The sequence below is a fragment of the Odontesthes bonariensis genome, chromosome 11 (genome assembly GCF_027942865.1).
Source record: "Odontesthes bonariensis isolate fOdoBon6 chromosome 11, fOdoBon6.hap1, whole genome shotgun sequence".
NCBI lineage: Eukaryota > Metazoa > Chordata > Actinopteri > Atheriniformes > Atherinopsidae > Odontesthes > Odontesthes bonariensis.
Genome location: NC_134516.1, coordinates 15,437,516 through 15,450,498, shown reverse-complemented (window position 1 = coordinate 15,450,498; position 12,983 = coordinate 15,437,516). Strand labels below are relative to the sequence as shown.

At 41.4% G+C, this 12,983-nt stretch overlaps 1 protein-coding gene across 1 annotated transcript in view; it reads left to right on the top strand.

Annotated features, from left to right (window-relative positions):
- Positions 1 to 288: 288 nt before the first annotated feature.
- LOC142391371 (beta-1,3-galactosyltransferase 1-like) overlaps positions 289 to 12,983 on the top strand; it is a 115,589-nt gene continuing 102,894 nt past the window's right edge. Inside the window, exon 1 of the mRNA XM_075477142.1 lies at positions 289 to 394. The gene's annotated coding sequence lies outside the window, so the exon portion shown is untranslated. The remainder of the gene's footprint in view (positions 395 to 12,983) is intronic.

Sequence of the window (12,983 nt, the reverse complement as noted above, 5' to 3'; positions counted from 1 at the left end):
TGCGTTTCAGAGCACAGTTTCCGTCAAACAAAGGAGTCTTTCAGAGTACCAGTGAGGCACTCTGCTGCTGTTTGGTCCTTACCTCCCTCGCAGTTTATCTGGGACGTAGGTGTAGCTTTGCCTAGATGCCATCAGATCACGAGCACTCGCTCTGCCGCTTGAAAGTCTATCTCTCCGTTAATCAAAGCGGCATCACTGCGCTGCGGCCGATTGGCTGCTGTCCCACCCCGTCACTCGTCCGCTGATTGGTCCGCTCTTCTCTCCTCCGCCGGACCGCACGAGCTCAGCGTGCAGCGCGAGCGAGAGACGCCGAGCAGAGGAGGAATCTGCGCCGCGTGGAGTGGACGGAGCCCGGGACAAGTCGGAGGGACACGAGAGTGGGGCAGCATCGCCGGTAGGTGTTTCAGAAACCCTGGGAGCGCTGGCTCCGCGTTTACCCGTGTTTAAACGTTCGCTTTCAAGGCGCTCCCAGTTGATGGAGGGACGCCTCTTCTGAGAGTGAAATTGAGTTGGCAGCCTGCTCAATCCACCAGCTGCTGTTTTGTCCAAGAACGTGCCATTTGACCGTAATTATGTGGCGGCTAATTCTGTACTCTTTTGTGGCTCTTGTAAGCTGACGGCACCGTGGAATTAAAGGAGAAATTGCTGTTTCGGGTTTACTTTTTTTCTTCTTCTTTTTTTCTAATTATGCATTTTAGCTGTTTTTTTTATTTTTTTTTTTGTAATGGTCAGGCTCACGCAGCTGTTTCCAATTGGTTCTTGATGACCATGTCTGGAATCGGCGTAATCCCTTCGTTTTCGGTGCGCGCGGCTGGCTGGCAGGTTGGCTCGTGTCGGGCTGATTGGCGTTTACATTTGTGTCAGAGAAAGAGAAAGCAAAGCGGAGACGGAATAAATCCAGGTGGTCGAAGTGGATGAGAGCGCTAGTGCGTCCCATTCTGCTGCGCACTTTCAAGCCTTATATCAACTTCAGTGATTTATCTGGCTGCTAATCCATGTCACCTAATATAAACTAGTGGAATCCATCAGCCTCTGTTGCATGGCACAGAGGGAGGAGTGTCACCAGGCTGTGCTCCATCACCCTGTCAGACGCCGCCACACTGCTCCAGGGAGAGGTGGGAGAAAAAAAAATAATAGAAAAGGAAAGTGGTGGAAATAGCCAAAGCTTTTGTGACATGCTAATCGATAGAATATAACTTTCCAGTGACAGGATCACAACAGTAATTCGTGTCCAGTCTAGGCTTGCTGTGAACAGTCTGCTTTAAAAGAAAAAAAAAAAAAATCCCTTTCCAGGAATTTATTTGGACTTTGAAGCACGGATCTCGCATCTCCCCCCACTTGATGTGGTCACACCATTACTCCCTCACACTGTTCTGTTGTCCAAGGCTTAGACCGGCGGACTCAAGCCCATCTCCTTTGTACGGGCTGTGGCACAGCCAGGCCACACTCTCTCATTTTCCACCTGTGTGCCCTGAACCCTTAGTGAGGGTGAAAATATGTTTTGTTTAATGTTTCACTTGTCCCAAAGATTAATCTCCCCATGACAAGAAATGCATTGACGTAACTCGAGGAAGATGATGAACTATCCAACTGTTTGCCTCCCATATGTGGGTAAGTTTGGAGTTCTAGTTTGGTGGACGCCAAAAAGATCATATCAGACCAGACTTTTCTAGACCTGGGCACGCAGCCAGACACGTAGCAGCAGCTGCTGGTCCTTTGGAATTTCTAATGATGACTCTGGATCAATACGCTTCTGATGCAGCACTTGAAAAAGACCCTCTGATTCCCCCCCCCCCCCCCCCCCTTCAACAATCAATGATTTCTCCTTTTTGCTGTAGTTTTATTTCCCTATTAAACATTCCTTCCTCTCATCATTGCCCTTTTTTAAAATTTCTGAAAGGCTTGTTTACATCTGCTGTGCTCGGAACTCAATGTCACTGACATCCTGTGAGAGGAATCAGCCCCTAGGTGTGCATCTAATAGGCTTCTTCTAAACTCATTTCACCTTTTTTTTTTTTTATGTGTGTGTGTGTGTGTGTGTGTTGGGGGGGGGGGTTATATGTAAAGGCGTCCTGCCCCTCTTGAGTTGTTGAGATGATTGTGACGGACAGAATTGATCTTTAAAAGTGTTTTGCATTAAATCATTTCATGCCATTCTCACCCTTAGAAAATTGAAGACGTCTTTGGCTGAAATGATTCTGCGGAGAGCCCCTCGGGCGCGACCAGATTGTCTTAATTACATCATATTTTAGTCCGGGAAATGACTGGAATTCGATTTATTGTGCGACACAAGCCCTCCTAGATGAGACAAACTGTATATGACATTGATGAATGGTGTTTGTGAAAGACTGTTATAGAAAAGTGGATTACAACCAGGCTTATTAACTCGTTCGTAGTCTCAGTGTTCCCAGTTCTTTCGACGCTTCTTTTCTTGTCAGCGCCGTTCACGGGGAGAATCTGTCAGTGTGTAGATTGCTGTTTGCTGCAGCATGCGACGACATTTTGGTGCCCTCGGGGGAGCAAACTCCTTTCAACTGTACAGTTCCGCTTGTCAAATGTCAGGGGTGTTTTTTTTTTTTTTTTTTTTTTTTTTTTTTTTTTTTCCTTTGGAAACAGCCACTTTATGAAGGCCATTGGCTTGAATTTGGCTCATTTTCCTTTCATCTGCATTGGTTTTCATTTGTTTTTATGTTTGGAACCCCCGCTTGGCTGTTCATCATCAGGATTTTAGTGTCAGTCACCATTAAGTGGACACTCCCAAGGGGTGAAATGTAAAGCAGCGCGGAAATGCCAAGAACGACAGCTCCTTTAACTGCAATTTGATGTTTTGAAAGGGACCTCTTACTCATAGACCCCCACAGTCGAATTAAGCCTGTCACAATCCTTATGTAATTGCATAATTGTGATTATTTGAGATAATCACAATCATGTTGTGAGGTTGTCATAATCATCTTCACTCTTCTGTGTGAAAACAACCGGGTGAAACAAACAGAAATGTCGCATCTCTCAATAGAATTCTTCTGTTTGACTGATAGAATTTCTCACTTTGAAGGTTTGCCATTTTACTGCAGTCTGTTTGTGCATTTAGCTCAGAAACTTTTCACGAGTTGGCACTGCACAAATATCATTATAATAACGTTCATTGAATCAGGCTTTTAGGAATTAGGCCAATTATGATTGGATCATTTTCCTTTGCAAAAGCTTTGTTAAGTACCAGTTTCAGGGACAAACTGCTGGAGTGGAACCAGTTTTTGGTGAGGCCCACCACCACTTATAAATATAAATACTGTACAAAACCTTCTGATTTTCTCAACATTCTGTTTGACCGTCTCCTTCAAAGAATACAGCCCCTGAATTGGGACACAGCCACAGTGTTGTTTCACTGTTTTAATTCTGTTTTAATAAAACAAAGTCTATAGCAGTTTAAATCTCTTGTACTTGGCATTCGCTCAATGAGTAATGGTTAAATAGTTCAATTTTTTTCACAAGATGAGGAGGCAAACCATTAGAGACAAGCCTCACTGATCTGCCTCTTTACAGGATGCAGAATAGATAGTTTTCTGTACAGCTGCTTATAATGTCATTAGAGTTTGAGCGTCTGGTTTCTGTAATTGCTGATGGAAGGAGGCCGGATCTTACAAGGTTACTGTCTTTTGTAAGATCTGGAGTTTTTTCGTGGCTCTAGAATTCGAGTGTCTCTCCGGTTCTTTTCTTTCTCTGAGCGTTTTACATTGATGCGCTCCGAGCTCTCTCTCCCTGTTCTGCCCTCTCTGCTTCAGCCCTGCTCTCAGTGGAGCAGGCTTTGGAAAGCAACACATGGGGCTACGCTTTTCATCTGTGTCTGTGACCGTCATCCAAAGTTTATTGGATCATTTGATAATCTTGTTGGCTGGAGCCCAGCCACATGTGTTCTTTGCTTCTGAATATGACTGTGCAGGCACAGATGATAGATTCAAATCCAGCAAACACCATGCTGCGATCATACTGATTTTTTTTTTTTTTTTTTTTTCTATCTACCAGTCCTTTCAACAGCACATGCATACAACTATAAACAGCCTGGTTATTTGTTGTCGTATACGTTTAGCAAAGTTGACACAATGGGAAGCATGTCAGTGACATCAAAGTAAAGGGGCTGACAAGAAGAAACGGCATGACATCCGCTCTCATTTTTGTTTACAAATATGAAAAATGATTGCCCAAGACGGTGACTTATTGTTGTCCCTAATGCCCAGTTGGCAGATGTTTCCTGTTGTTTCGCTGCAAACCAGCACAATGCGGGGGGCTTTGCTTGTTTGCCAAACGGGTTGCTGTGACTATTTGTGCCTCCCAGTTCCCCCTCGATCAAGTAGATGATTGGATTTTCATTAGAGTGGTCAAACAGCAGGGTGGTGAAGGGATGAGCGCCACGTCTGTGACACTGTGTACTCGGTATACACTCTGCTCATGTTGATGCCTCGTCAGTCTTTTCTTTATGCGTTTCCGAGCTGAACTTTTGCAGACCCTGCCTATCGGTTCTGAAGCATCCTGAGAAACATCTGAAACAGCATTCATGCTCCAATAAGAAGGCCGTTTTAGAGAAGAAGTCATGGGGTGGTATTATGTTTCTGTTGTATCTTTTCATTTTAAAGGCACATGCTAGGGTCTAAATGAAGGTTGTGGTTTTTGCCTATTTCCCTCCTCCTCACTAATCCTCTTTCTGAAAGCCCCTCATGGTTCCATACTGATATTTATATGTAGCAGGATTTGGGAGGGGGGATGAAAAGTGGAAGGCTTTGGGTTCTTTAGTTGTCCAGCTTGATGAGCTACAGAGGGCAGGTTGCTCCTCACTCACCACAGAGAGACCTTTTTCTCAGAATGTTTTATTTTTTGAGGCTGTGTGTTGTTTATGGTGTAATCCAGTAGGCGATATTAATATCTCTCCGTGTGCACCGTTGATATCAATCTGCATCTGCTCTCAATGAGCGCATCTTTCTCAGTGGACCCAACAAACTCATTTTAATAGTTATGTGTTTGACTCCCAGACCTAATTAGAGTATGTACTATTATGTGTGCACAAACACCATACAGAACATCATTAATCGTCATTTAACAAGCTGCAGCACCAATTATGTAAGAAGTTATCATGCATTTGATGTGTGTTAAAGCATCTTTATCCTTTGAGGCTTTTATTTGAATTTGACATTTGCTGCTGAAAACTGATTTCTACCTAATTGATTTTGAGGGTCGGTAGATGTGGAGCAACCCTCTCTTCGTCATCTCCCAGTTGGTCTTGTTAACTGCCTCCACCTTCAGCTGAAAGGAGAGAAATGTATTTTCACAAGATAGACAGACCAGGATGTTCCTCACAGACCGTCTGGACCAAACAGATTTTTCACGGTCCACATGTTGATCTCGGTCCCTTCTGTCTCGGCGCTACAACAGGTGGTCGCTTTCTGCTCTGTGTCTTTCCTCGTCTCGGCTACTTTTACATCCAGTTCTAAACTGAGAAAGATGTAATTCCAAAGTTTTCTCTCTTTTACCCAGAGCTGCGCTTTGATTCGGTCAAATGTTTCTTGGATGTTTAAGTGCGGTCAATTTCCAGCGCTTCAGGAATTCGCATGTGTCTTCTCACATAAAGGATTTTCGCCCCTCAGCTCTCAGTGTTAATGATTGCTTCAAGGATGAATCGCTGAGCACATAGGAAGGGTTAGAAAGGTAGCCAGAAAGTAGATATTGGATCTCATCATCTTCATTACTTGAAATCAGTGTCTCCCACAGAAATAGACTTTAGATTCGACTGGGGGGGGGGGTCGGGTTGGGTTGTATAGATCGCTCTATGTAGTTGTCTGCAGAGAATTAATGATGACATACACAAACACATGCTGATTTAAAATCTGCTAACCGTAGTGTCTCATTAAACATGGACCACAATCTGAAATGCAACGCCAGATGCAATGTGAGTGGTGATGGTGCTCTCAAAGAAACGGGAAACTGTGATGTCTTTTTCTTTAACCAAGTGCTAGAGCTCAGTCGACCATCGGTGTTGCACCGTTTTCTGTGACCCATTGAATTGATATGCGCTGAACGACAAAGGAAAATCAATAATTGAGCCAAAGGGGTTGCATGAATGTTGGGGTGCGTAAGGTTTTCTGTTCATTTTCTAGTACGGCAGACATGACCTTCACATAGAATCTGAGAGATTCCTTCGCTTTCCTCCAAAATAATTATTCCAGTCAGTTCAGAAACAGTCAATTTTATTTAGAAATCAAACTCGTTTCAAAGCTTACAGACCTTCATTCTTAATTGTGACAGTTTCAAAGAAATGAGTTTACACTTTGTATGATTGTTTCCTCACATCAATGGTTCAAACCTCAGACTATTTTGTATATAAGTACACAGTATATAAGGCAAGAATAGAGTTTGTACAATTCTAACAAGCTTTAAAGCCAAAGCGAGAGAAGTTTTGCAGAACATTTACAGAATACATTAAAAAACAATGATGAAGAGTACGGCCTTGGCAGAAGTGTGTAGCTTCAGTGAATCCATTCCAAATGACATTTTCACAGTAGCTGCAAGGTTCAAGTTTATTAAACAGTAGCTGGATTGATTCTTTTCTTAGTATATGTGAAGCATATCTGCACTCATTTATGAAGAGACGGAACTGGAGTAATGTTTTTGCTGTGTGCTCGGTAGTTTTTTGCCCTTTTTCTTACTTAGGAATAGGGCTGAACGATATATCGTTATTGTATCTATATCGAGATATGAACATTCAAGAAAGTAATTTCGAAAAAGCAACGATATAAACGATATATTTCCCCCGCGCTCGCCCAGCTTATACAGCTCCGGCAGTCACCATAAACATTACTTTTAAGATTGCGCTTGAACGCACCCCACCGCCAGCCAACCACAAAGCTTATTTCACGCTTGCTGTGAATCGACAGCTGAAGCCAACCAATGACAAACATAGGAGGGTGGGAGTGAGGGAGAAGTAGACTGAGACGCACATAGCCACACACATTCACGGGGAATTCGTATCGATATCGAGATATCTGGCATGAATATCGAGATATGAAATTTTGTCCATATCGTTCAGCCCTACTTAGGAACAGCTGTGAAGCAGCCTCAGAAAGTCCAATAACACCAAGTGGAGCCTCTTAAGCCACAAGAGAATTGTCATTAAGCACATATGCAGTAGTTGTAACTTTTTCTTTTAGGTTTCACCCCTACAGTAATTTAGGTGTATCCAAATGTTTCATTTCCTTTACGCAATACAGCAATACGTTTTATCAGCACTCATATGGAGATGAGAATGCATCACAGAGGCTTTCTCCTGCAACCTTTCCAAACGAGCCATACTCGTTTTGTCTTTTTCCCCAGGACGATGGGCCACAACAGTTGCTTCTCTAAGGTCGTCCCTGATGTCTTTCCTTCTTGGCATTGTGTTAACACTCCTGAATGCTCCAGACCAGCAAACTGACAAAACTTCTGTTTTGTTTGAGGTACTCAAAAGCACTCAGTTGCTCCCAGTTAATGAAGTGCCTTTGATTAGCAGCACCCAGATTCTACATAACCTCTTAATCATGATGGAAGCAGTTTTTCACATACTGCCTCTGCATTTTTTGAGTGTTTGGTAGATAATTGACACATGTTGTTGTTCATCTGATGCTGTATTTACCTCATTATAAGACCTGGTAAAAGGTTGATGTTTCTTTTCCGTGCTGATTTGAAGGAGAATTGAAGGAGCTTTTGCTTTGTTTTTCACACGATTTAAATCATTTTGACCGGACTTGCTTGGTCGCTGCTGGTTTTCTTGACCTTTCAGGTATTGCAGACAACTTCATAAACGTCTCTGGAGATGTAGTATGCCACCCTCTCACTTTTTGCCCATTAACTGTCCCACAGTGTCATAAAAAAACGCTTCCCTCAAACATGGTGGAGTAGAAATAGTCCAGTAAAAGATTCTATTGTGTAAAACAAGCTCACGAATCTGAACTATGGCCTGAGGACTCGTCAAACAAACTAATCTAGAACTGCCAGAGGAGATTGGGCACACTAGTACCTGTAGTTTTCCTTTCATATGTTGTACAATACTGTTAAAATGTCCAACATTATTCAGTTTAGTCTGTGCTGAAATAAAATGAAATGCAACACAGGCCAAGCCTGTCCTGTCAGAAATTAACTTGGGAGGTTGTCACCACAGAAACAGTTGAGATTAAATGGCTTTGAAAAAGACGATCACAGATGGGCTGGAATGAAGATGATTTTCTAACATTTTATTGTATTACTGGGAAGATCTACGTTCTGATTTAGTTCTGGATTAAATGGATTATATTTCTTTTTTTTTTTTTTTTTTGCCTGCAGTAGACGACAGTCGCAGTGCTCTCAGTTTTGAGAATCGGGGAGGAATACTGAAGATGGAACAAAGCTAACAGCTTCTCTGTATTTGGACTCAGAGGAGTGAATTTTTACCATCTTAAAACCACTTTTTGAAAAAAAAAATAATAATAAATTAACTAAAGAACATCTGTGCTGCTCCAACTCCTTGCATGCATGGCTGCCTAATGCATCCTGCAGCCTGAACTGCATACAGTACATCTCCTTATGAGATAGCAATCCACATAAAGCTGATAAATACTGCATTCTGTAAATGCAAGAAGTGGGCTGTTTGGTTGAAGAGGATCCTACAGGACAGATCTTTAACACACTCCAGCTCACGCATAAACCAACACACAGGATAATGAAGTCGAAGGTGGCAATATGCTCACTGTGAAATCAGTATCCCACATAACCTGCTCCTAACCAGGTTTTGAAATTAGGTCAATTCAAATAACTAAAAGACGTGACACATTACACTGCGTCATTATGCACACAGTAAAAATGATACCATGATGAAAACTAAGAACACCCAATGATTTAACAGCTTGTAGAACCACCTTCCCCTCTACTGTAGCTGTTTCTGACTGTAACACACAGCTACTTTATCTCTCTCATTGCTTGTGTTTTTAGATGGTTAGTTACAATATTCGTAATAAGTCTTAAAAACACACAACTGAACTAATCAGTACACATCTTTCTGTGTGCACAGCCGATGAAAAGAAGCCTGTTGACGGAGTTTTATTTTTTACTAAACAAAGGTCCACAGCTCTGTGTTTTAGGGCAAGCTGATGATGAATATGAATAATGACTCGCTGGCACTCCGTAGTTATTTTTCAACCCTAGAGAATTAACTTTTGAGATTTAAAATCTTTAAAGTGTCTTGGCCAAGATAGGCAGCAGCAGTGAACACCAAACAACATAGATGTGGATAAAACGCAAGTTAAAACAATAAAAGCTTTAAGGCCTCGGTATGCTACTCCGTCGCTATCCACCAATCCGACTCCGTGGTCACGTAGAGGCTATTAAACCTTTCGAAGTTTTCCGTCGGGATGTTGGATACACAAGGCAATTCACCTCCCGATCAGTAGGCGTCGCTACGCTAGACGACCCAATCTAGCTTTATCGGGAAAGTCGTTGATTTATTTATTTATTTATTTATTTATTTTTTTACTTTCTGGCTCCGTTCCGCTCCTCACAGTGAACGATGGCGAGCGAGAAAGAAAGACTGTTGTTAGAGTTGGAGCTTATTGACATTGAAATTCAAATAATTTTTACCAAATGTTAAACTCAAACAGTAAACTCTTTAAAAAATGGCGGTGTTGTTGTTGTGAGAGGAAGGGGCTAAACCGGAAAAATTATTCCGGAAATGATGTCGTTAGCTGACCAATCACAACCCTTGCGGTCTCCGCGAGTCTCCGTCTCCTTGACGGATAGGAATGTTGGCCGACGCACGCAAGCAACGGAGAGCGTCTCCGTTGCTTCCGACGACGGAGAGGGCTCTCTGTGGCCTTTCCCGGACGACTATAAATCAGGCTTAACACACCAAAACCCGAGAAGACGTAACCACCAAAGTCATTGCTATATGGGGGCAGAATGGTTGATTACAGTATAGACAACCACACGTGTCTGCTTCTAATATGCTTGAATTCATTTAGTGGAACTGGCTCCTAAAGATTTAGGTTATATTGCTTTCTGACGGATTGTATCAAAGCATGTAAGCATTGCAAAGACGCCTGCATGTACGTTACATCACCTTTATGAACCACAGACAGAAAAGGTGCAACAACAAGTCTCTTTGTGGCCTTAAAAGAAAGAGTAGCCTTGATTCTGAAGGGGGAAAAAAACTGTTTTACTTCCAGTTTTTCACAAGTTATTAAATGTGAGGTAGGAAAGTAAGATAATTATCAAGTACGCTTCCTAAGTACTTGTTATAGGGACACTGATTAAATCCGATTGCCCTTAATGATGTATATAGGTGGAAGATGATTTGATTTTGCATTTGAGAAGATTTTGTGTTGCTGGCATTCGAAATAGGTTTGAAATCACACAAAGTTTGCTGGACAGTATTAAAAGCTTGCTGTGGTTGACAGAGAGCCCGATTGAGAGCAGCTGATAGATTACTGTATTGTCAGCTTAAAAAAAAAAAAAGGAATTTTGTTATTTGATGCATTTTCTTTGAGATTGTTTATACAGTGTTTCCCACACATAGACTAATTTGTGGCGGTGCGCCACAGATTCAACACCGGCTGCCACATGTTGCGTTTCGTTATTATTATTTTTTTTTAACGCTATTTAAAAAATACTCGTATTCGTTAAGCTGCATTTCCTTTCCCTGCTCTCCCTCCGTCTCTCTGTCAGTCACGCGTCTCTCTCGCATAGCCTACACACACACACACACACCCTCCCCTCCGTGCTTCCCTGGAAGCGTGGAAGCTTGCTAGCTTCAGCGTCGCGTTAGATTAGCTCAACCGAAAGAAGACGGCTGGGGAAATTCACGAAAGGTTGGCATCACGTGCACCTTTATAAAATCACACATTAAAAAGTCCTATAAAAATATTTTATATTTTGAATACAATGTTGTCCCGTCCCGTCCCGACCCATAGCAAACAAGTGATTACGCCTTCTTTATAAAGTTAACTATTTGCAAGTTTACCATTTAAAAAAAAAAAAAAAAAATGTAGTTGGGTTGTCGAGGTCTAAACACTAGCAGCTGTGAATCAAATAAAGTAATTTTTTTTAAACTCTTACACTGAATGTTTCCTGCTTCAATCCAGATGAGTATTGAAAAATATTTTCCGCGATTGAAAAAGAGACGTGTTGAGGATGAGGATCAGCCTGAACCGGAGGTATCAGTCTGAAACAGCTGAACAGTCCCACCAGTGTAATTAGTTATGTTATTAATTTGTTTACAATGAATATGTGAATATTAATACAATAAAGTTCTGCGTGACCAATTATTAACGAAGGAATTATTTTGAAGAATTTTCATTTTTAACATAAAAATGGTCCCAGAACTGAGCCTTGAGGAACATCCACGGTTACACTGATGTCAATAGAAGTAAAAAAAAAAAATGATTTGCTTTAGTACTGCATGAATCACTATACCAAAAACCTTAACTTAAATTAAAAAAGGTGCTCAGCACAGTGCTGCTTTTTATCTAAAGTTTGAATAGAATAATTTATTACTCTTTGCTGTAGTTGTGCTGCGCCCTTTTTCTTAAACCAGATCGATAGTCTGACTAGATATTTTTAGTATTTACTCTTTAGTTGGCCCCCTAACCTTTAAAAGGACACACAACTTGGAAATAGAAACCTAATTGTTTAGGTCAGAGGGGAATTCTCCTTTTTTTTTTTCTTTTTTTTTTTAAAAAGGGAAGAACAAAGGCAGATATAAACACAGAAGGAATTTGATCTATGAATGATATGAATGAGAGGTTTAAGAGATGGAAGAAGGTGGTGAAACAGAATCAGCTGCTATCTTAAGGTATGGCTTCAGATGATCTGGATCTGCTGCTTTTATCATATAAATTCATGTAAGAGCTTAATGCACCTCAGAAACCATGACTGAACTAAAACCAAAAGGATTACTCACAGAGGGATGATCTGAGCAGACATGAGCAGCGTAACTATGAGCAACAATGAGGGACTCAAACATGGAACCAGATGCAGTGAAATCCTCATTAAAACAGAGGAGCTTTTGAGCTTTATCCGTTCTTTATGATGTTTTGTGAGTCCCTAGCTTTATGAGGCTCCACACCATTGCAATGTCCAGCTAGTGCTTTAATAGTTTTCCAGAATGTAAAAGGATCATTAAGATGATTTGAAGTGTCTCTAAGAGAGTGATTAGCTTCTCCTCTTCTTGCTTTTTTCCCCTGCCAAAATGTGCTCATGAAGCAAACTAAATAAATGAGGAGTGAATGAGATTATCTCAGCTTTTAACTGTTTTGGAGTTTTTTTGCTGGAAAGGAGCATGGTTTAAGTATTTCCAGGCACTGTTCACATAGACAACATGATAAATCTTTTCCCAGACATAGTGAAAAAGGTCACGAAGGAAAACCTTGTTTCTATGAAAATATTTCCCGTCCAGCTTTATATGTTCACCGTCTTGGTCAGTAAAATATATTTCACATATCCCCTGGTCCTTACCGGGTCGTGTACTCTGGGCGTACATGACAAAAGTAACATGCCGAGTATTTCTGTTCTGATCACGTAGAACTCGCAGTCCCGTGTGGTTGAAATATTGACAAATTAGAAACGATGTTGGGAGTTTATCTGAGCAAGTGCACACGTTCAATTCTTCTTTTTTATTTACTGCAGCGACATGCTTTATTTTCCATTCCACTGTGTTCTCACGGTGCCACAGAGGCAGGGAAAAAACAAAACAAAAAAACAACAACACAGCTCTTCCCCTTGAGCACCCAAGAAAACATGGGAATGAAGACAAAATATATTTGAGCTTTGTTTGGTATAATCATTTCCTGGAGCATGTTCAGTCTCAGGCATTCAGGGGGGGTTGTTATTTTTATACCCCAGGCAGGCTTATCTTTCCAGAAAAGCCTGTACACATGTTGTGGATAGATTTGAAGAAAGTGTGTTGCACTCCATTAGCCTTCGACTTTAGATTGCAT